Source organism: Lactuca saligna, chromosome 5 (genome assembly GCF_052625555.1).
Source record: "Lactuca saligna cultivar CGN05327 chromosome 5, ASM5262555v1, whole genome shotgun sequence".
In the NCBI taxonomy this organism is placed as follows: domain Eukaryota; kingdom Viridiplantae; phylum Streptophyta; class Magnoliopsida; order Asterales; family Asteraceae; genus Lactuca; species Lactuca saligna.
The window spans coordinates 279,439,835-279,465,607 of NC_136421.1; positions in this window are offsets into that span (position 1 = coordinate 279,439,835).

The window sequence follows — 25,773 nt, forward strand, 5'->3', positions numbered from 1 at the left end:
AATTAGAGATATATTTTGCTATAGGGGGACTTCAGCTCGGCGGATCGAGTGTTTAGTGATTTCAGGGTTACGGTTTACCGAGACACACGAGGTGAGTCTTCTCAATATACTTTACCTTGAGTAGGTAACCAGAGTTATATGTTAGAGTATTTGTATGCCATGTATGTTATGTGTTGTACTGCATTACTTTTATGTGTTTGATGCTGTGCATGTTTACAGAGCTAGAACCGGAAGGTTCACAGAGTTAGAACCTGAGGGTTCACAGAGTTTGGGTGCACGGACCCACAGAGTTATAGCCTCGAGTGGCTAATATGTGTTATATGTAGTATTTTGGGAACTCACTAAGCCTTGTGCTTACAGTGTTGATGTTATTTGTTTCAGGTACTAGTGACGACCGTGGGAAGGCACCGGCTTGATCCGTACACACACGTTTGGAGCTTGACATTTTGATCTTGGGATTTTGTAATATATTGTTGAACAATTAAAAAGGGGTTGTTTCTATGAATATTGATGGAATTATGCTTTTATAAAAATCGAAAATTTTGTTTGAAAAATTCAGTGTTACATAAGGCATGTACTATTTCTGTTTATGCTTATATATACTGTGTTGAAAATGAAATCCTAACATTTTTAGTATAATGAAAACCCATTCCTTCGGAAATGCTTTGATAATTACTTATCATATTTATGGAAACAAATTCCGCAACATATTTCTTCAAAAGTATACTTTGATTTTCAAATAAAGCCTAAACAGATCTGTCTTGTCTTTCTGTGAAATTAGGAATGTCAAAGTTACTTTAGGAAAAATTTGAAAAGTATACTAGTCCATGACAATACTCATCATAATTTATATATCGTTAATGGAGCATGTGTGGTTAACCGACACACTAATATGGACTATAAAGAGATATGACGGGCATCTTGAAAATTATCATTGTTGATGGAGCACGTGTGGTTAACCGGCACATCAATGTGAGATGGTAAACGACATCAAGGTTGCTAAGCTAGTTTGCATGGTTATTCACATCTCATTTGTGATCCTCGGCATCCCAGTCACAAAAGTGAGAGCATAATCTGAGATTAAACTTGCCATTGATAAAATTCAATGAATATCAAAGGATCTAGGAGTTTCATAAGGTTGGAATCGGTAAAAGCCGTACCTACCTAAAATAGATTCAAATTTTATTACGATATCCCTCTTCAAAGTTCGAATACAAAAAAGGGATCCTAGCCTTAATTTTAAAAATATGGGTTAATAATTAAGTATTAAAATCAACTAACTTGAATTCTCTTTCTCCCATTATAGATGCCAGGTCAAAACAATAATCATCTTCCTCATTCCTTTGGAATTGGTTTTCCTCTTTCTTCTAAGGAAGACCTTCTACTTTCAAATCAAGGTGAAAATGTTTTCCTTTCTTCGAGAAATGGTGGAATTAGACGTTATGTTTCTTCAACCCTTCCATCTACTCGTTCACTGACTCTCCCGACATCGCATATTCCTCGAGTTGAAAGATACGAAGTTACTCAAACCCTATTGGCATGTAAACATCAAGATGGAAATTTTATGAGTGCATATGATATGGAAATTAAATCATACATTGATAAGTTGGATAGAATGGGTGTTATTTTCCCATGGGAGCATGTCATACCCCCAAACCAGAATGGCGGAAACATTTGGGGGGCGGATGTCATCATCTACAATATCATAACAATGAGTATAATAGTGACCAAAGTAAACATAACCATCATTAATATAATTTAAAAGGTTACATTATTTCACGAGTTACATGTTTCCAAATAAATTAAAATATGATGAAAAAAAATGAGTTTTTTAATTGATGCCTTAGCATCCCATCCTCAAAACATGGTGGTTACCTGTTTTAGTGATTTCCTAAGAATACAAATAGTTTTGAAAAAAAGTTTCAACAATTAAGTTGGCAAGTTCATAAGAGTTTGTATGAATGTAAGAGTTTCCATGTAAATTAATCGTTTTTGTTTCTAGAATATTTGATATTTTCAATAAACTGAGTTGTAAGCTGTTTGTTCGTAAAATGATAATGATTGTTCCAGAAAATCCAATAGTTTTTATAAAATGAATTGTAGTGTTAAATATTCCATGACTGAAATGTATAAGTTTTCTATAGTTAAAGTTTGTAATATGTAGATTTAATTTGCATAAAACCATTTAAATGTACGTTACCATGTAAACAAAAATGTATTGTTAATACCCATGTGAGTTATTATAGCCATACTAACGACCAGTTGGCATGTGACGACGTTCTTCTGGCATCAGAATGTTATGGCATTTGTCACTCCAAACCTTCCGGTCTAAATGTAGGTAACAGTTTAGGTGCGGGAGTATCAGTCTCGTATAGATTTATACACAAGTATCACACTCTCGCTACAAGAGATTTTGGTTCCCGTATAGATTTAAAAGTACGGTGAAGCCAAATGTCTCACAAAATTTGTATTAATAGGTTTACATATGAAAAATCCTTTTTTCTATTAAATATATGTATTACCATTTCATAGTGTTTATATAATGTAAAAATAATTATATTTTTATAAAATTATTTCTTTGTCCCAAAAGGGTAAATTAGTGTGAATATTCCACAAAGTATACCTATTATAGTTTGTAAATGTATGTTCTGTCGAAATGAAAACCTTTGTGTTTTAACAAAATTGCATGTAAAAGTTTACAATTTTTGTAGTAACGTTATTTTATGTATTTAACAGTTTACATAAAATGTATATAAAATGTAAGAAAACATAAGTAACGGTTTGTATTTTACCACAAGCTTTCTTTTGTTTCACTTGTACCCCCTGCCCCCCCAAAATATAGAAAAAGATGTGAAAAATGTAGGGGTATGAACTCACCTTACATGAATTTTCGGTTTGATAATGAGGTGACGGTGATGATCTTTAAGTTAGAACACTTGAAGGTGGTGATATCCTAATTGTTTTAACACATAATAATGTGTGAAAGAGATGGATTATTATGAAAATATTTGTAAAAAAATTAGAGTGTTTAGAAAGTTACAATGATCTGTTAAAGTAATACTTGAATAATATAGTCGCCTAGGGATAGTTGATTTTGAGTTTGGAGATGAAATGAGGTTTGACTTTTTAGAGAAATGTGAAGTGTGAATATGTTTAACTGTGAATGGTTTTGAGAATGTTTCTTAAATTGTGGTTTATATATGGGGGAAAAGATGTAAGAGAAGTGACACTTACGTTGGTAAGTGTAATATATCGCATTGGGAACTTAATTCTTCAAATCAAATGGTAAAATATCTAGATAATTAGGGAGTTTTTGGCCAAAACAAGGGGATTTCGGTCCTAGTGTGACTGAAATCATCTTATAACCCACTCACAAACTGGATTTCGGTCTATGTATGGATGATTTTAGTACTAATTGGCCTTACACATGAGTTTTCGGTCTTGTGGTGATTCCATGTGGGGTGATTTCGGTCCAAGTCTTGGGATTTTAATCCGTAACAACCAAAATCTCCTACCATTTGATTCCTAAAAATAAAATCCCTAAAGCATTGTAATTCATTTGACTTTTTTTTACTTGAGTTGTCTTGCGTTGTCTTATATTTTCTTTCAAAAGTTTATTACCACATGGTTTTTCAAAGTATATATATATATATATATATATATATATATATATATATATATATATATATATATTAACTTATATAAACATGCCCTTTTGGCTTTCATAGTTCTATTGCATCAAAGTTACGTTGCGAATTCACTTGTACACGGTTAAGTTTTAGACCTTGTTTGTTCTAGAATTTTTCCTGTTGTCACATTGTCCCCTCGTTAGAGGGAATTTCTTCCCGAAATTTGTTCTAGAGTGGTTACTCACGAGCTAGGGAAGAAATGTGGGTACTTTTATTTTATTTGGTATTCCCTTTTCGAAGTGAATTCAGGTCCTTGCTTGGTATTCCATCGGACCTTCACTATGGGTATACGACTTTATTTCATTCTTTTGATTTCCATATTCATGATTTCCACTGGCTCTTCGATGAAGTTGAGACTCTCATTTACCTCGATTTCGTCGAGTGGGATAACTAGAGTCTCTTTGGATAAACACTTCTTTAGATAGGATACGTGGAAGGTAGGATGTACGTTACTAAGTTCCTTTGATAGTTATAGTTTGTAAGAAATCGGGCCGATTCTAGCAAGAATCTCGAATGGCCCGATGTACCTTGGATTTAGTTTACCATCTTTTCCAAAACGTATCATTCCCTTCCAGGGTGAGACGTTTAACAGAACGTGGTCATCAACCTGAAATTCCAAGGGTTTGTGTATCTTATTTGCATAGCTCTTTTGTCAATCTTGAGATACTTTCAATCTTTCTCGAATTTTGGCAATCATCTTTGTTGTCTCCCTTATGATCTCAAGGCCGGTGAGAGTGCTGTCACGAACATGCCCCTTTACTAGTTGCGTGTCACCCACTTCAGCCCAACATAGAGGTGATCTGCACTTGCGTCCATAGAGGGCTTCGAATGGAGGAACTCTGATGCTTGTGTGATAGCTCTTGTTGTATGAGGACTCGACGGGTGGTAAATGGGTATCCCAAGCTTTACCAAAGTCTATCATGCAAGCTTTCAACATATCAATGTTTGGATAGTTCTTTCGCTCTGCCCATCGGTTTGTAGGTGATAGGTCATACTCATGTCCAACCTAGTCCCCAGGGACTTTTGTAGTGACTTCCATAACCGTGAGGTGAATTTACTAATTTGTCGGACATAATGGATATTGGCACCCCCTACAGTCGCACAATCTCTTTAATGTATGTTCTGGTTAGTTTCTCTATCTTTTCTATCTCTTTTATTGGTAGGAAGTGTGCGGATTTTGTCAACATGTTAACGATCACCCAGATGGTGTCAAGTCCACCCGTTGTCTTGGGTAACTTGGTTATGAAGTCTATGATTATCTGCTCCCACTTCCACTCGGGTATCCCTGGTTGTTGCAGTAAACCCGAGGGCTTCTAGTATTCTACCTTGACCTTGGCGCAAGTCAAGCACTTGCTGATATAGGTAGCAATTTCTACCTTCATGTTTGGCCACCAATAAAGTTTCTTGAGGTCCAGGTACATGTTTTTTAAGCCGGGTTGAATAGAGTATCGAGTCTTGTGAGCCTCGTTTATGAAAACATCTCTGAATCCACCGAACTTTGGTATCTAGATCTGATTTATGAGATAACGAACTATGTTACCCTTGACTTCTAGATTTTTATCCATTCCTCTTAAGGATTCACCTGCGACATTTTCGAGTTTCAATCGTTCCCGTTGAGCCTCTTTGATATGCATGAATATATCACACCCCCAAACCGAAACGGTGGAAACGTTCAAGGGTGGAGGATGTCATGTAATGTATCACAACAATTGTATCATAGTAATCAAAGTAAACATAACCATTACATTGAATATATAAAAGATATTTATATCTGTTTGATTTATATTCAAATACATGAAAAGTAGCAAAATATATAGACGTGACTCTGTATGATCCGTCTTCTCAAAAGCCGGTGGGAGTACCTATCTACTGATTTCCTGAGAATACAAGCGATTTTGAAAGAGTATTAGCATTAAGTTGGTGAGTTCACAAGTGTTTTGTTTTAGAAAACGTTTCTATGTTCTTGAATAGTGCATTATGTTTCTCCAGAAACCTTATAATTTCTGATGTAATGAATGTTGAGTAAAAAGATTCATACCCGTTCCTTCTGCGAGTACATAGTGTATACAAATCATATACAATCGAGATCGAACAAACAGTCAATTATGTGGTTCCACCCCGACCCCACAACCAAATAAGGAAAAGGGAATGGAATAGAAACCACACATTCAACTAGTTCCCGGATCCCTGTGTACATAACCCTATAGTATTCACTATGTACTTACAATGTTAATGCTATTGGTCATTTGTAATCTGTTGAAAGTGTTCCTTAAGAAAATTCAATATTTTCTAACATATATGTTCGTTACTATGTTCTGTTTGAAAACTCTAGCTACCACCAATGTGTACAGTATGTTCTTGTCTGAAAACCCTGGCAACCACCAGTATGTAAAGTATGTTCTTGTCTGAAAAACTTGGCAACCACCAGTATGTAAAGTACTTTTAATATTTAAAATAAAACCATGTGTTAAAACCATGTATTTTCCATACATATGTTATTAACGTATCGTTCATCAAAAGTATATTACTACGCAAATATACCGTTTATATCCATTTGCGAGTTTTATGAACATACTGACTAATACAAAGAGAATTGGATGCCAATAACCTTAATGACTTATTCACCCGTAGACCTGCCGGTCCTACTGTAGCTAGCAGCAAGGTGCGGGATAGTCAGTCCCATATAGATCTATACACAAACTCACGCTCTCACTCCAGGAGAATCTGGACCATAAGGGTAGTCTTCCACCAGTACAATATGTAAGTACCAAAGACGTGTCTCTCAAGCCAGATTAACGACTTTACAAGTAATAGTATGAAAATAATATTTATAAATAATAGTTAGGTTGTAAACGGTACTTTCGTTCCCTAAGCTATATCCTTGTAATAGTTTATGTGATTGCATATGTAAAACCATGTGCTGATATTCCAAACTATACCTATTATAGTTTTCTATGTATGTCATGTACTTGTTTTATGTTTTTATCTGAAAATGATGCAATGATACTTGTAAGCTGAAAGTGTCCCTTATGCTTAGCATGTTACAAAAGGGATAAAATGTCTAAATATTTTATAAATGTGGAAATCATTTGACTGTATTAAATGCAAAAAAAATTAAACTTGATGAATTCCTTTTGTATTAATTCACAAAATCATTTGTTTTTTGCTTGTATTCTCTCCCTAAAAACGTTAAAAACCATAAAAGTGTAGGGGTATGAACTCACTGTAAGTTGTGTGAAAGTGTCGGATAACGACACTAAAAATGAAGACCCTCGGGTTGATGGACGCGACACGTAACAGAATCCTAATAAAAATTAAATACATATTGTCACACCCCAAAACTTGAACGGCAGAAACGTTTCGGGGCGGAGGACGTCATGTACAGTATCACAACAATGCAGAATTGTAAACAAGCAACAACATCATCAATTGCATTAATAATATAATTTTAATACAAGTGTGTTCTGTATAGTTTATAAGACACCAAAAATATGAATCAAAATAAGATATGAGTCTTGACCGTGCTCCATCTTCTCAAAAATATGAATCACATGCTGCTATTTGAGACCGCGGTTATCGCGGTGGTATAGCGGTGATATAGCGGTTTTTTAATATTATGTATAATTTATAATTTTATATTATATTTATATAGAAGTTATATGTATTTGAGTATTAATAGTATAAGTCTATATAGAATTAATATCATAAACCTAAAAAGTCATATAAAAACATAACATAATATTCTATTATGGTAATATGGAAACTAGGTAGTGTCAAAGTATCAAATAGAGTTTAATTGTATTGCTCGTTTTCAATATCGTATTAGTAGGTCATGGTTAATACAAAGAGTTAATTCCCAACTCGTACCCTCATAGGTGTGGTTCGATTTACAAAAAGCATTAATGGATTCCGACCATAGTAGTTCAAGTTGTCGTGAGTACAGAAAGAGATGAGAAAGAGAGTTGTCGGTAGACGTAGTTACTTTGAATGATTTTAGTTATGTTAGTTGTTTGGGCATTATAAATGTTGGGCTTTGTAGATTGCGTCTTTTGGGCTCGACTGATTATGCTATTTTGTATTCTGGTTTGGGCCTGTCCAACCGTGAACCTTTTATGTTTTGTATATAAGTTTACGCTTGCATGCATATTAGGTCAAGTTTTTTTGAAATCTGAGAATAGCGATACATCTAGACGACAACAGGTTTCTTTGATCGTTCTTGTAACCTACCAATCCTCTACAGTTGATGTTTTTAATCGAGCTCTTCTGAGGATTTTGTTTAATCATTCGACACGTTTGATTCCATCTTGTCTTGTTCTTATTATTGTGTTTATATCGTCTTTGTTTACTTACTTGTTCAAGATCTAATCGATCTTTATAGATTAAAGGTTTGTTTAATCTCATCAATTGGTATCAGAGCAGGAGGCTGTGTAATTGATACACATCTTTTCTGTGAAAAAGATTTCCATTAAGGTTTTTCCGCAATCATCAATATTTATTGAGCCGTCATCTCTTTATTGACGTATCTTGATATTTATTATTTTGCCCTAATCTGCTTTATTACAAGTCTGATCTTTGAACAGGTTTTTACGATCATAATGGATGCGACACAATCAAACCTTATTAATATTTCCAACAACATTGGTTCGACGACAAAGATTCCGATCTTATACACCCATGACTATGAAGTATGGGCACATCACTTCGAAGACTACGTTATTGGATTGGAGGATAATGGGTATCTCATTTGGGAAGCCATCACCAATGGACCGTTTTCTCATTCTGCAACGTCCAGAATCATCAAGACACAAAAAGAGTACAATGATCTGCTAAAGGACGTGAAAGATATTGCACAAGATGAAAAGGATAAGTTCCAGTGCAATATCAAGGCATTAAGGTTGATCAGGTTCGCCCTTCAGTCCGATACATTCAGATTGGTTAGCTCATGCACGACGACAAAGGATGTTTGGGATAGACTTCGCAAACTGTATTCTACAGACGAGGATCTTGAACATTCTATTCAAACTTTGCTCCTATCTGAGTTTGGAGAATTCAGGCAAGGGGTTGAAGAAACTGTGACCCAGACGTTCGATCGCTTCAATCATCTTCTCAGCAAGATGATCAAACACGATATTGAAAGGAAGCTTATTGAACAGAAGGTTACATTCCTGAATGGTCTGAGGTCTGAATGGAGAGCAGTGGTTTCCACAGTTAAAGCCCATGAGCAGTTTAAATCATATTCTTTGGCGAAACTGGTGGGTATTCTCAAGTCCCAAGAGAAGATTGTGCTGCAAGAAAAGAACATCGTTTCCAATCTCGGTTCGTTGGCCCTCCTGTCAAAAAGTAAAGCTGTTATGGAGGATGAAGACCTCAACCTGGAGGAATATGATCTCACATCAGAGGATTATGCCATGATGGTGTCCAATCCCAAGAGGTTCATAAAGAAGAGATTCCCCAGCAACAAAAACCGAAACTGGCAGGGGAGTTACAGCTCTGAAAAAGTGATTAATGAACCGAAAGCTGAGGAGCACAAGAAGGAACCGAAGGTGGATGGTGATTATGGAGTAAGCTGTTTCTACTGTGGTGGGAAAAATCATTATGCTAAGGACTGTGTCCTTAAGAAAATGGCTGAAAAAGATGATGGGAATGACGAGGAAGCCGTGTTGCAGAAAAGACTGGACGAGTTGAGAAAGAAGAAGTCTATCTCTAACCCTCCTATTAATGCTCTTATTGTGCAGGGTTCGGTTCAAGGTGATGAGTTTGGTAGCACGGAAGTTTGGTCTACCGACTCAGAAGACGAGGAAGTGAGGCAGCCTACCCATGGAAAGGCCTACATGTCTAGGGAAGAAAGCAGTGGTGGAAGATGCTTCATGGTAACTGACGTATCTCATATGAGGGGATACAACACCGATGAACTGATAAAGAAGGTACAATCTGTTTTTATTTCATGCAAAGTACCATCATCCTCTTATGAGAAAGAACTAAAAAATGTCAATACAAGAATTTCTCATCTACATAGTAGCTTAACTCAAACTCGAGTCACAAATTCTAACCTAACTGATCAATTGAGCAGGGCGGCGTCGAAGAGTGAGGAGCGGAGAATGTGGATAGAGTTAAAGGAGTAAGAATTAGTCAAAGTTAAAGATGAAAACATTTATTTGCAAAGAGACAATTTAAAATTGTTAAAACAACGAAATGTTTTTTGTTTAATTGCTAAACGTCTGTATTCTAATATTACTTAGCTTCATTTGGATTGTGAAATAGGCCAAAAGATCCACCGCATGATCTTGCCCTTCCTAGAGTTTAAGGAAGATGAAATCGATGCCGAAGCCTATAATTGTGAGAGTGTGATATCGTCTGATGATGTCAATCCAACCTATATGTATGGACTGGACAAAATTGAGTCCTTCATTAAATCCAAAGACCACAAGAACATGCTTAAAAATCTATTGGATGAAAATGACAGACTTAAACTGAGAACCGAAACCATGCAAAAATTTGACTCTTTAAACGCCAACGTAAGCTCAGAAAACAAAATTGATGTTGAAAATGCATCTGAGCTTAACGAGGACGATAACATGAGTGAAATTTCTGTAGAGGACACGGTTGACTGCTCAGAATTTATTAAAACCGAACCTGAAAATCACAAGAATCTAATTTCTAAAAATTCAGTGGAGTTCGCTCGGTTGTCCCATCAAAAGTCCCCAAAATTAGTTGAGAAAGCTGTTGTGTATCAAAAGGTCAGGACCACTCCAAATCAAGTATACAAGGTAACAGGAGTAACCGAACATCAAACAGCTGAACTTGAAGCCATTGTAAACGAAGACAATGATGATGGCTGTGATGAGTACTTCTGGGAAGCTCCAATTGATAATGCAGATGAAACCCTTGGTTTGTCTGAAAGAACTTCCTGGAAGAGCAAAGGAAGATACATACCTGAACCCTTGAATAAGCCGAACAACTTCGATGAGCCGAGCACCAGTGGTACAAAAGATATTCCTCAGAAGAATGATCACTCGGCAAAAGAAGACATTCCCTTGGCTCCTTCGGCTCAAAGTAAAACTCCTGCAGTTCAAAAGGAGCCAGCCAAGGAGTCACCAAAAACGAAAGCAAATGTTCATCATCAACCTTCTCAGATGAGGAATAGGAAGATAGAAAGGAACAATAGATACAGGAAGAACCTTTCTGAAAGGAAACAATTCTGGCATTCCCAGAATGCATATTTCTCTCATCAAGACAAGAATCTGAAGTATGAAAACAATCCTGTAGGAAAGCTTGAAAGTCACAAAAACCGAAAGCCAAGGTTCGGTTCACAAGAAGATATCAACCGAAGGCAAAGGTTCGGCTCTGAAAAGGACTTCAACCGAAACCAAAGGTTCGGTTCCAAAGATAGTTCCAACCGAACGCAAAGGTTCGGTTCTGAAGTCAAAAGAGAACAAAACTCTAAGGTCATTCCCTCCAATGCTCAAAAGCAAAAGGGTCACCTAGAGTCTCCAGCCCGGAACTTCTCTTAATCCAAACCCTCTCGTTCAAATTCTTCTCGTTCTTCTAATTCTTCTACTCCCACCGATTCGTCTCCATCTTACTCTGAAGCTAAGCAAAAGTGGAAGAAAAAGGTCAATGAATCCAAACCAGAGATCAAACCTAACTCACCCAATCCTAACAAAATAAAAGTTTTTACCATTGAAAAGAAAGATGAAACAACTCTTATAAAACGAACTTATCTTGTTGATGTCTCTCTTACTGTTCCCATTCCCATGCAAAGCTCATGTGGACCCAAGAAACTTTGGGTTCCTAAATCCGTCTAATTTTTGCAGGTTATAAGTGACGAGCAGTTCGACGAAGAATGGTACATCGATAGTGGCTGCTCACGTCACATGACAGGGAGAAAAGAGGAGCTTAGGGAATATAGATCTCTTGCAAATGGTGGCAACGTCAAGTTTGGAAATAATTCTTTCGGCACCATAAAAAGATACGGGATGATAACAAATGGGGACTTTACTATAAGGAAGGTGGCTTCTGTGGAAGGACTCCAACACAACCTAATTAGTGTATCTCAGCTTGTTGGAGGTACAGGTCTCAAAGTCTCGTTCGATGATGAAGGCTCTAAAATCATAGAGAAAAAGTCAAAGAAAGTGATTCTCAAGTCAGAGCGAAAGGGTGAAATGTTTCCCTTAAACCTTAAACCCATCAAAGGAAACCCAGCTATATGCTTGTTATCAAAAGCTCAATCTGACGAAAGCTGGTTGTGGCACCGAAGATTATCTCATCTTAATTTTAAAGATATCAACCGTCTTGTTACTGGAGGTCATGTTAGGGGCCTTCCATTGCTCAAGTTCGACAGGGATCATCTGTGTGCTGCATGCAAAATGGGGAAGCAGAGTCGTCAAAGTCATCCATCTATAATCAACACAAAAGTTGTTGAACCACTCGGATTACTTCATATTGACTTGTGTGGTCCTTCATCTATCGAAAGCATCGGTGTTAGCAAGTATATTCTTGTTATTGTTGATGACTTTTCACGATTTACATGGGTGTTCTTTCTAAAGCTCAAATCTGAAGCGACTCAAAAGCTGAAAGTGTTTATCAAGCAAATTGAAGTACAACTCAAGAAGGTTGTTCGCAACATCAGAAGCGACAATGGTCTCGAATTCAAGAACAGGGAGTTTGAAGAGTTTCTTGCAGAAAAGGGAATTAGTCACAATTTCTCAGCTCCCTACACACCGCAACAGAACGGAATAGTCGAAAGACGAAACCGATCTTTGTGTGAAGCTGCCCGAACTATGCTAAGTTTCGCTTCCTTACCTCTTTATTTTTGGGCTGACGCTATTTCGGCTGCTTGTTTTACACAGAACAGGTCATATCTCAACAAGAGGTTCACGCTCACTCCATATGAGATACTGAACAACAGAAAGCCAAATGTGAAATTTTTCCATGTGTTCGGCTCAAGGTGTTTCATCTTTAATTCTAAAGAACAACGCAACAAGTTTGATGTCAAAGCCGACGAGGGAATATTTCTGGGTTACTCGCTCACATCCAAGGCATACAGGGTCCTAAACAAGCGTTCGAGAAAGGTTGAAGAGACATACTATGTGACCTTTGACGACAACTATGTCAAGAAGCTACAGGCTAAAGAAGATATCACTGGGGAAATCTGTCCTCTAAATGGCCAGGTTACAGTCTCGATCGCCAACTTATTCGAGACATTCATGGACCTCTTTGACGAACCGGAGAATGCTTCACTCTCTGAAGCAGGTGCAGCAGACAACAAAGTTGATCACATGAAGCAGATTGTCGAAGATGCTGCAAGAAGAATGCATGAAGAAACATCAACCTCTAACGACTCTTCTTCCAACAACGCTCAAGTCGAGGGGGAGCCAAGCGCTCAAGTCCAGGGGGAGCCAAATTCTACAACTTCAACCGAAGAGGCCTCAACACCAGGAAGCTCAGAACCACAAGAACCACCTGAACCTCATGTCTTCCAAAGCTCATCAACTGAGGGGGGGGCATAATGATATGACACTCGGTTACGATAGCCAATCTGAGCTGGACGAAATAAATAATGCTGAACTAGACCCAACCTTTGATCCAAGTTACCCTCCTCTTATCAAATGGACCAGAGATCATCCTGTCTCTCAAGTAGTTGGAGATGTCTCTGAAAAGGTTTTGACCCGATCACAACTGAAGGCAAAACAGACTTCCTTATTTTCAAAGGTTGAGTTTTGCATGTTCAACTCCTTCGTATCAAAAGTTGAACCAAAGACAGTTAATATTGCCCTCGATCACTCTGATTGGGTTCAAGCAATGCAAGACGAGCTGAACGAATTTGAAAGGAACAAAGTCTGGCGCCTAATTCCAACTCCTCCTGATGCTTCGGTTGTTGGTCTCAAATGGGTATTTAGGAACAAAATGGACAAGGAAGGTAATATTATACGGAACAAGGCTCGTCTGGTGGTAAAGGGATACTGTCAGGAGGAAGGGATAGACTATGAAGAGACTTTTGCTCCAGTAGCTCGGCTAGAATCTGTTAGAATATTTTTGGCTTATGCTGCTCACAAGAACTTTGAGGTTTTCCAAATGGACGTCAAGTGTGCATTTCTCAATGGAGAACTTGAAGAAACGGTGTACGTGGAGCAACCTCCTGGGTTCGTGAACGAAAGGCATCCAAATCATTGCTATATTCTGGATAAAACTGTGTACGGCCTTAAGCAAGCTCCGAGAGCCTGGTATGAAACGCTTACAAAATTTTTAAAGATGTCTAAATTCAAACAAGGTTCGGTTGACCCAACCTTCTTTCGCAAAAAGGAAGGTAACCACCTTATGATAGTTCAAATTTATGTCGATGACTTCATCTTTGGCTCCACGAATCCTAGCTTAACAGCTGAATTCAGAACGCTGATGGAGACTAAGTTTGAAATGAGCTCAATGGGTCCTATTAATTTTTTCCTTGGTTTAAACATAAGACAGGGACCCGAAGGCATCTTTATTAATCAGGAAGCTTACACGAAGACTTCCTAGCAAAGTTTGGAATGATGGGAGACTCAAAAGTCAAAGTCCCAATGGCATTCGGCACCAAGCTTACCCCATCCCTAGACAAACCGGCTGTCGATATCACGCTCTATCGTCAAATGATTGGCTCATTAATGTATCTTACTGCTAGCAGACCAGATATCATGTTTTCTGTGTGTTATTGTGCTCGATTTCAAGCAAACCCACGTGAACCTCACATGCTTGCAGTGAAGAACATCTTACGATATCTCAATCGAACCACCTCCTTAGGTCTATGGTATCCATCCAACTCAGGCTTCTTTGTTCAAGCCTATTCTGATGCTGACCTCGGAGGATGTGGACTCGACCGTAAAAGCACAACCGGTGGTTGTCAATCTCTTGACGGGAAGTTAGTCAGCTGGCAATCCAAGAAACAAACGTGCGTGTCGTTGTCTACCGCTGAAGCGGAATATATTGCAGCTGCATCCTGTACATCACAAGTGATTTGGATCCAAAGTCAACTTCGAGACTACGGACTCAATATGAAGAAGATCCCACTATATTGTGACTCTAAAAGTGCAATTAGGATCTGTCATAACCCAGTGCAACACTCCAAAACCAAACACATAGCACTGAGGTATCACTTCATCAAAGATCACGTGGAAGATGGAAACGTCGAAGTTCACTTCGTAAGAACCACTGATCAACTGGCTGACGTCTTTACAAAAGCTCTTTCTGAAGCATCATTCAATAAAATATTGCAAGGCTTAGGAATGATGGTTGCAGAATCGGTCCCAAATCCTCAAGTCTCTATTAAAAAAAAAAAAAAAAAAAGGAACCGAAACAACCAGACCGCTCGCTCACTCTCTGCTCTGGTAAAATAAAGGAACCGAAACAACCAGACCGCTCGGTCACTCTCTGCTCTGGTAAAATAAAGGAACCGAAACAACCAGACCGCTCGGTCACTCTCTGCTCTGGTAAAATAAAGGTACCGAAACAACCAGACCGCTCGGTCACTCTCTGTTCTGGTAAAATAAAGGAACCGAAACAACCAGACCGCTCGGTCCCTCTCTGTCCCAGTAATTTAAAGGCGCTCAAGCAAACAGCACGGTTTTTCTCGATTTTGATACTATCACCGAAATACGCAGATCGATCGGTCTATCTCTGCTTCTTATTTTTATATATTTTATCTTTCTGTTTTATTTATTTTTCAGAAAATTCCAAAATTACAAAAATAATTTATCTTTCCGTTTTTTTTTTTATATCTCTCAGTAAATTCCAAAATTACAAAAACATTTTATCTTTCTAGTAGGTGTACGTTTTGCACAGGTGAATACTAGCATCTCCTTCTATATTGTTCACCCAGGTTTGTTTTATCTTTATCAGACTAGTTAGACGTCCCTAGAAGCATGCTGCTGTATGTTGTCGCAAGCCTCTATGACCTCGAGCATGCCTTAATGATTCGATCAATACCTATCGTTTCTTCCCAATCAGGCTATTCTCTCATACTCGGTCTAGAGCTACCTTTTTTTACTCATCTGAAACATGAGTTGCTCTGCTTTGTCCCATTTCTGTAGCAGAAGGTACGTTCGGTCTCTTAACCTTCTCTTCATCTTCTTCATTTGCCTTCGATTCCCCAAAGTAACCCTTGATGCTCTCGGTCTTTACCACTGAGGCTTATGGTTGCACAACATCTATGTTTATGATCTTAGATTCGTTTACCACGTTCTAAGTGAAACCCAAAATCCAACACCTAAAATGAATTGACGGTGAGTTATTAACTCAAGCTATTACTTGGAAATCTCTTTTTCCTTGTGCGTGATCTTTTATGAAATTGTCTCGTCCTAAGACATTTCTTCCCAAAGAGGTCCAGTTTAAATTTTTTTTGAGATTTCTGTATATATCATTCTTGTCACGAAATACTTCCCACCTACCTGTTCAACATATCTCATCGGTCTCACAGGTAACTCTACCAACACTCTGTTTTATGTCAAGACTTAATGCTTGGTTTGAGTTCAGCCACCCTTCAGCCATTATCAAAAGATGCCTTTCATTGTTTCTTTAAAGACAACTGATCGTATTTCTCGAGAAACCACACAAGCACTTCAGGTCTCTCTTGGCTTTGAAGGAAGCGATTCTTGCCCGGAATCTTCCGCTTTCTGTCTTCTTTCTAGACAACACCCACTTCCAAACACATTTGATTTATTTCTTTGTCTTTCTCACTCTTATGCACGAAATTTTTTTTTTCCAACATTCTGATTGCGGTTTGGTACATAGTTCTAAGTTTCAGTTGTAACCAAACAAGGGCACAAGGAATTTCAAACGGTACGAAAAAGATTTGGGCGCGTGCAAATGATTCGTTTCAAACCCACGTGTGCTGACGTATTCCTGGGATACACCATAACTTCCAATCGCGCTTTTTCAGGCGACGTTTTGGTTTCTTCATCATCACGATTTTCTCTCTCCTGTGAACGGTATAAATAAGACGTGATCGTGTTCTTTGGCAGTTACCTCTCAAGCATTCTCTCTCTGAAAAAGTTACCACTGTTCATCTTCTTCCACAACTCAACAATGGCGACTTCTTCTTCCGCTCAAGATCAATCTGCATCTTCTTCTTTGCTCTCAATCAAACCAAATCAGAATTTGATCATAGAGATGTCCCCATTCCTCTATGACTCATACATGCTATACGTGGTGGAATGCCTCAAATATTCCCCACTGTTGTTGGCACTTACGCAAGTGGAGGCCGTTCCCATGTCCCTGCTCTCCCAAGTCTACACCACGGCCAGCTACGACAAACATAAAGACTGCATCTTCTTCACCATTCACGACAAGAAGACTTCAGTGTCCAAAACACGGTTTTGCTCTCTTCTAGGGCTTGCCGTCGACTCCTCTGTCATCTCACCGGACTTCATCACCACCGCACAACTATTTACGATGATGTATGAGATGGGGTATACAGATGTTCTTACCTCCATTGCCAAAGTCAAGAAATCCTGTCTTCCATCTCAATGGAACGGATTGCTTACCCTTCTGATTAAGGGTTTAGCGGAGCGATGTGGTGGTTCCGACACCACAAGCAAAGGGTTTCTAACAATCATGTACGGTCTTTACAATGGCATTAATCTTGATTATGGGTCCATCATCTGGGCTCAAGTTGTTTAGAGTCTCAACACTACTGCCAGGCACTCTGAGATTTCCTGCGGCAGGTTTTGGACCCTTATCACCAGAAGGGCTGTTGATTCTCTTGACATCCCGGTAATGAAGGATGTTCTTACGGCTTCAATTGCCACTTACCACACCAAGAAGATCACAGGCTCCGATCCAACTAAGTTTCTTCACTATGGACTAATCCCTGAGTCCATGTATAGGTGCGTTACGCCCCACAGCACGATCATGGCGGACTACAGCGCCAGAACCCCCTTGCCTCCTAGGGTTCTTTCTGAGGAACAACGTGCTGCTCTTGAGGCCTTGGATTAGCCTGCCATCCGAGGCAAGAGGGTGAGCAAAAAGGAGAAAGCGGAGAAGAAAGAAACCGCACCACAAAAGGAGAGAAAGAGAAGGTCCTCCAAACGCAAATCCGAGGTAGAGGCACCTTCTCAGTCTAAATTGAAAAAGGTAAAGAAGATGGCTAAAAGAGCCAAAAGGTCTCCTTCTTCTGAATCAGAACCGAATGCACCATCAGAAACAGAAGCTGCTGATCCTCAAACCGAAACTACACCCGTTCAGTCTCTACAACAACCATCCTCACCAGTATCTCCTCATATTCCCAAATCACCCTCCCCACCTAAATCTCCCCAAATTACCAAATCACCTTCTCCTCCTAATTCCCCAAAACTTCCAACCCCAACCCAATCGCCTAAACAGAAGTTCACACTTTCTGTTCTAATATCTATCCCCCAAACCACAACAGAACCTAATATTCCCTTCTCTGTTTCTCAACCTTCATCCTCTATCTCCACGCCCATTATCACCGAATCTGTTACCATCACCACTTCCCAACCACCAGTAACGGTCAATGTATTTGATACGGGGGCTGCTACTGTGGTTGAAACCCCGGTCATCAACCTTCCCTCATCTCCTTCTCCATCCTCCAACTCCGGTGCTACCTTAGGGGGTGATGATGAAGACTTCGATTCCATCTATTATAGCCCCTACCGGATTCCTACAGACACCGATGCAGATACCCCTGTGTCAAATCAGCAGCTTCAGGAAATTCACGCCAAACTTGACAGTCTGCTAGCTGACAGTAAAGCTTATAGGGGTGCTGTGCTGAAAGCTTTCATAGAGTCTGCGATCCAGACTTACACTGAAGCCTTGGATCGTTCAACTGACGCAGTAAATAATTCAGCAGCTTCATGCTCCAAAGCCACTCAGGAAGTTTCTGAGGTTGTTCATACAACTCAGATCTTTCTTGATTCCCTCAAGGCTCATGCTGACACTAATGCGTCCAAATTTCAAGCGTCAGTAGACTCTTTTTCAGCTACCCTTCAGGGAGAAACCACAAAATTTGAGGCTTTGCGTGCTGACCTCAAAACTGAATCCACCTCATTCCTCAAATCCTTGGATTCACGTTTTGCCTCTCTGGCAGCCGAGAGCACCCTGAAGGAAGATCTTGTAAAACACCAGGCAACCATTGACTTACAAAAGATCCAACTGGCCCAGGCACAACAGGAAATAACTTTGCTACAAACTCAGCTGGCAGTTCTTTAAATTTGCGCTGGTGACGTTAAGAATATGTTAACAAGTGTTCTTGACACCCATGATCCCTTCCTGACCCTCACTATTCGTCAGCATCTCCAGGCAAAACTCCTTCCTGCAATTAATATCTTAAGTGAAATGAAGGGTGTCTCGGAGAAACTTGTTCTTCCGAGACAAGGGGGAGAGGAAGGTGTGTCCAAGATAGAACCGAAGGGTAATGTAGCTTCGGGTTCTGGTAAACAAGTCCTAGTTGAGAGCGAATCAGAATCAGACGAAACTATCACTGAAGCTCTTCAACGCAAGAAAAGGGACAAAGAGCTTGATGAAACTTTAAGGATAGCTTGTGAGGCCGAGGCCAAGGAAAGAAAAATCAGGGAGGATGAGGAGGCCATTCAAGCCAAAAAGACTCTGTTCCCAGATTGGGACAGAGACACACTCATCACTCAAGCGATTGAGTTTCCTTCTATTTATTGGTTGGAACCGATTGCATCCTTTGAGTGTGAAAATTCAAAAGACTCGCAGTTCGACATACCCATAACGCGCAAAGCTTTCACATTTCATTGCTTTGATGTCATTGCCAATGTCCCTCATCCGAACCTGAAGGTTGACAGAGAGCTCATCGATTTCTATCTGAAATACGGTCAACCGCAGTACTTGACATGGAGTGCTCAGAAAATTGTTAAAGTCAAGGTACTGAAACCGACACAGGCTGGGAAATTTGTAAACGTCAATTTCAAAATCAACAGAGGAACGGCCAACACCGAACATCTTATTTCTCTGGCAGATCTTCCCAGTCTGAACCCGCATGATTGGATCTTGCTATACAACATTCTTCTCTCCAACCAGAGAGAATATGAACCAATTCTTTCACATCTTAAAAGAATGTTGGCTTCCTACGTCCATGAGCTCGCCACTATGGATCAGGAAATAGCAAAAGTAATGAACAAGAAACCGACTGTCAAGCCCACTTCCAAGACCGGAGATGTTCATAAAATGAAGTTAGGGCAAATTGATTCTTCCAATCTAACGGTTATGTTCACCAGGGGCGACAAGCATAAGTTTCTGTTTGCTTTGGTAGACAAGCATCTGTTTTCTACAGAGTGTCTGGAGCATATCATCAATATCATTCACCGATGCAAACAGAACTCAACAGCAGACAAGAAGAACTTTACTGACATGCTTCGTTGGTATATTACCTTCAGGCATCATATTCTGGCTTTAATACCGAAGATTTTTGAAACGGTAAAGAATCAATCTGCTGTGAAAAGAGAGTGAAGGTCTCGCTCCAAATTGACGCAAAGGGGGAGATTGTTGGGCTTTGTAGATTGCGTCTTTTGGGCTCGACTGATTATGCTATTTTGTATTCCGGTTTGGGCCTGTCCAACCGTGAACCTTTTATGTTTTGTATATAAGTTTACGCTTGCATGCATATTAGGTCAAGTTTTTTTGAAATCTGAGAATAGCGATACATCTAGACGACAACAGGTTTCTTTGATCGTTCTTGTAACCTACCAATCCTCTACAGTTGATGTTCTTAATCGAGCTCTTCTGAGGATTTTGTTTAATCATTCGACACGTTTGATTCCATCTTGTCTTGTTCTTATTATTGTGTTTATATCGTCTTTGTTTACTTACTTGTTCAAGATCTAATCGATCTCTATAGATTAAAGGTTTGTTTAATCTCATCAATAAATTGAAAGTGTAGTGAGATCATTAAAACTAGTTTTTCATTGACAAAGTAACCAAATGACCCAAAATGTGAACGAAAATGGAATAGCGCCCATAGCGCCGCTATAGCGGTTATTGAAATAGCGGTAAATAGCGGTGAATAGCACCGCTAATAGCGGTACCGCGAAATGAAAACGCTAAGTTGAAAATAGCGGTTCCTGACCTCCGCAAAACGCTATAGCGCAGCTATAGCACCGCTATAGCGCGCAATTGATAGCTTAGCCTGAGAATAAAAGTTATTTTGAAAGCGTAAATCAACATTAAAGCTGGTGAGTTCATAAGTATTTTAGTGTCATTGTTTGTATGAAATTGTTTGTAAATGTTTTTATGTAAATGTTTGTTTGTAAATGTTCGTATCTCCTAGAAAATCCTATATTTTCTACTAAAAATAGCCTTCCACCAAGGCCCGAATGTTCTATATGTTGTTTGTTTGTAAAAGTATGTATTTTCCCCAAAGATAGACTATCATTTACCAAAAATATATTTTACATTACCGTTTATGTGAGAAGCTCACAATACGAATGTAAAGGGAAAATAATAATGATGTACTTGTAGTATTAGTATATAGCTACTACCATTGTACTAACTACCTTAAAACCATTGTTCTAATTAAGGCAAAATGTGATATAGTTGTAACCATGCTTGATCGACTAGTTAAAATACGACGCTCTAAGGCATCAAACTGGTATGACATTAGTTACCCGTAGACCTGCAGGTCCCACTGTAGCTAGCAGCAATGTGTAGGATAGTCAATCATGTATAGATCTATACACCAACTCACGCTCTCCCTCTAGGAGACTCTGGTTGCAAAACGTGACACAACAATAGATTGCCATGCCATGAAGTAGTGGCTCACATTAATGTTATAGTCTTCTAGTGTTTGTATAGTATGTTCTAGTGTTTGTATGTTCTCTCTGTACTAGTGTAGTGTATGTTCTCTTTGTTTCTCATCCTAGTATGTTCTCTTGTATAGTGTGGTGTATTGTATGTTCTCTTAGTTTCTCATCATATAATGTTCTTTTTGTTTCTCATAATAGTAAATTATCTTAGTTTCTCATCATAGTAAGTTTGTATTGACTCATAAATGAACTGACTCTTGTATGTTTCATTGTACTAGAAATAGCGAGTGGTGACTTCCTAAACTATACCTATTATAGTTTACTAGTAAATTTGTTTGTATAAATGAACATTTTGTACACCTTTGCTTCCCAAAGGTATTGAACTAAATGTAGAACTTTAATATCTATATAAATATGGATAATATATAACTAAGATTCAAACGACCATCGGACAAACAACCGAGTACCCTAAGTCCACAACCAAACAAGGAGCATGAAATAAGGCAAGTTATCAGTCGTAAGTCCTTTCAATCCTAATTATATAACTATATTTATATAGATATGATTTTGACAATATAAGTTTGAAAGATTTTAATAAGGAGTTTTGCATATAAAAGAGTTTGTAAAATGATTTGAAGTAGTTTGTTTGATAACATAGTTTGAAGTATAGCACATCCGTCTATTTGATAGTTAGTAATCACATGTGATTGATATAATAACTCTAATGTTTCTATTTGTATTCCACCCTCCCCCATAAACGCGTTTAAAATCATTTAAAAGATAAGTTAAGGGGCATGAACTTACCTGTAGTGAGTAACTCGAATGAAAGATCGATACAGGATTGCAGGGTGCCAATTGGAGTCTTGAGCACATACGAATCCTATTTAGAATATAATTACACATATATGGTTTGACAACACAAAATTTTCTATCCTATTTAGTAAAAGACTTCAGTGAAATTCAAACTCATTCCTACTATCATTTAGCACAATTTGGAGTCTGTTTGAGCGTTCTGAGCCTTGTACACTTAAGGGATAAGTGTCGGGGTTTATCTGCTGAAGCTTTACTACAAAGAACAAGCCTAAAGCACCATGACCATGAGTTCACGGCCACCATAATGGAGTTTATGAACGTAAACTCCATGTGGGCCATACACTCACCCTATATGATCAAGTTTTGGCCATTAGATTCATTCCTTTCCTTCCTTGGCTGATTTTACTTCAAATCCTCTCAACTGTCATCCCGATCTTCTCCCTAGATCTTTAAAACTAGTAAGTATTCTTCCTTGACTTGTTGATACAACTCTTAACCTAGCATTCTCTCATGATTCCATCCATGAAAATCATGTTTTCATAGATCTTCAAGTTTCACCAAGAACACACACTAGTGTTCTTGGCCAAACCGACTAGTTCAAGCTCCTATATCATAAGCACTCTTGTTCTAACTTGTTGTACACTATATTAAACATTTTTAGGCCTTAGAATCATCATGAAATAAGGGTTGGATGAGAGTTTACGGCCAAGGATCTCCCAAGGCCGTAAACTCCCTTCAAGTGTGCAATGATGTCCTCTTTTCCTTCCTAATGACTAGAGCTTAGCCTAGAACCAACCACCATTGAACTAGGGACCTTAAACATCAAAAAGACCATGAATACATAGAGTTTACGATAATAAACCCATGAGGAATGGTCCATGGGCCGTAAACTCTATAAAGGAGTAAGATTGTGCCAACATGACTTCCTAAGGCTCAGACTTGAAGTAAGGATGGTTCTTTATGACTTATAAGACATCAATACACAAAGTCGTACCTAATACCATGAGTTTACAGCCGTAAATCATGGGGGAATGACCATGGGTCGTAAACTCATGAGTTGTTACCCTAATGAACTCCTAGCACGTGAACCGAAGTGTTTACCATGTTTTAGGGTGTTTATACTTGTCTAATTATTGGTATAATCACTAATTGTGTGTGTGTGTGTGTGTGTGTGTATATATATATATATATATGTTGTTACGATCATTGTGTGTGTTCAAGTCTTCACTTGACACCTAGCACTTGTCCGACACTTATATACGATCCACTCACTATAGGTGAGTTCATACCCCTTAATTAACTTTTAAATGTTTTTAAATGCTTCTATGGGGGGGAGGATATAGTTATTATATCAATCACATGTAATTAATAACTATCAAACTATAGAATTACTACACTTTTAGCTGTTTTCCTTAGTATACTACTTCAAAATGATTTCTCAAAACATCTTTACATACTAAACTCTTTATCAAATTGTGTTACATGCTATATCTTTCCTTTCAAACTCTATTACATATATGTTTCAAACAAATGATTTCTTATACTCTGAACTGTTCTTATCAAACAAACTGCTTTTAAATCCTTTTATAAACTGGCATCAAGTCATTAATTCTTATTTACTAAACTTTTCAAAGGTTCTACAAAACTTCTCTTATACTTTTACATTGTCAAATGCATGCCTATATATGTATAGTTATATAAGTAATGTTTAAAGGACTAAGGACTGCTAGCTCGCTTTAATTCCTTTTCCTTGTTTGGATGTGGCTTTAGGGTATCGACTATTTGTCCGAATGTCGTCTAAATATTAGTTATATATTATGTATACATATATAGACATAAAAGTTTTGTCAGTCAATTCAGTACCTTTGGGTAGCAAAGGCATACTTTTGGTTATACACGTACATTACTACTAACTATAATAGGTATAGTTAGGAGATACTATTTACTATTCCTAGTACAAGGAATCACACTAAGAGTCAGTTCATACATGAGTAAATACATACACTATACTAATACATACTATACAAAGAGACATTAATGCATACTATACGAAGATAGACTAATACATATTATATGAATATACACTAATACATACTATACAAAGAGAGACCAGTACATTCTATACAAAGAGACACTAATACATACTATACGAAGAGATACGAATACATACTATACGAAGAAACACTAGTACATACTATATGGAGACATAGTACTACATATTACATGATGTCATACTTCTAGATACTCATGGAATGACCATCCTACACTTGGCTGCTCGCAACAGAAGGTGTGTTCATCTACGGATGTTCTTGGTTGTACTGTTCGGTGAGTTACCACACCGTATTTATCCTATACAAATGGATACATTCATAAGGATTATAAAATTTTCCTTATTACCTTTACTTTGTGACACATTCACATAAACAATGAGGTAGGATATATTTTGATATAAATATATTATTTTCCTTATTACTTTTATTTTGTGACACATTCACATAAACAAAGAGGTAGACTATATTTTTATAATAATAGTTATACAGGGGAAAAACCATCATCTTTACAATGTTGCATACTTACAAAATAGTCGGGTCTTGGTAGAAGACTAATTTTTATACTAGTAGGAACTATGGGATTTTTTAGGAGCTTTTATACTTATACAAACTTTTGCTCAAACAATTACAAGTCTTACATTATAGTTTTTACAAATCAATGACACTAAAATACTTATGAACTCACCAGCTTTATGCTGATACTCGCTTTCAAAATAACATGTATTCTCAGGTCACCAATGGACAGGTACGACGACCGGGTTTTGTGAAGACGGAGCATTCAAGACTCATCTTTTGTTTTGATTATTCATTATGTTGTTTTATTCTATGAAAGAAGACACTTGTATTTAAAATTATACTATTAATGCAATGGATGATGTTGTTGCTTGTTTACTACTTTGCATTGTTGTGATTGTTTACATGACGTCCTCTACCCCAGAATGTTTCCGCCGTTCTCGGTTTTGGGGTGTGACAGATTGGTATCAGAGCAATGTTTATAGTGAATTGAGTATATCAACCCATAAAAGATATACAGACTATAAACACAATGGGATTAGAAATACTTTGATCAAGAGTTTATACTTTTAAATAATAAAATATTTAACTAAGTATACATACCTGCATTCATACTAAAATCAGTATCACAATGACATGAACAAAAGTATTACGATTGTTGAATATTTCAAGTAAGCTCGGGGATGTATGGTCAGTCCTGGGAGTGGCATAGCCTGATCAACTATGCTGGTCCGAGGAGTGATTAGCATATGCCTAAGAATGGTTGTGATATGGCAACAAGTCTAAAAACTTACCAACATTACTACAATGAGAACACTAGAACAGGACATAAGTCTAAAATACTATAGGAGTATTTTGTGTTACTATAATTACTTATTTGAGAACTAAAAAGATCTTCATTACTAAGTCGATAGTTGTTAAGTGGATACGCTAAGGTTATATGTAACTAGGATA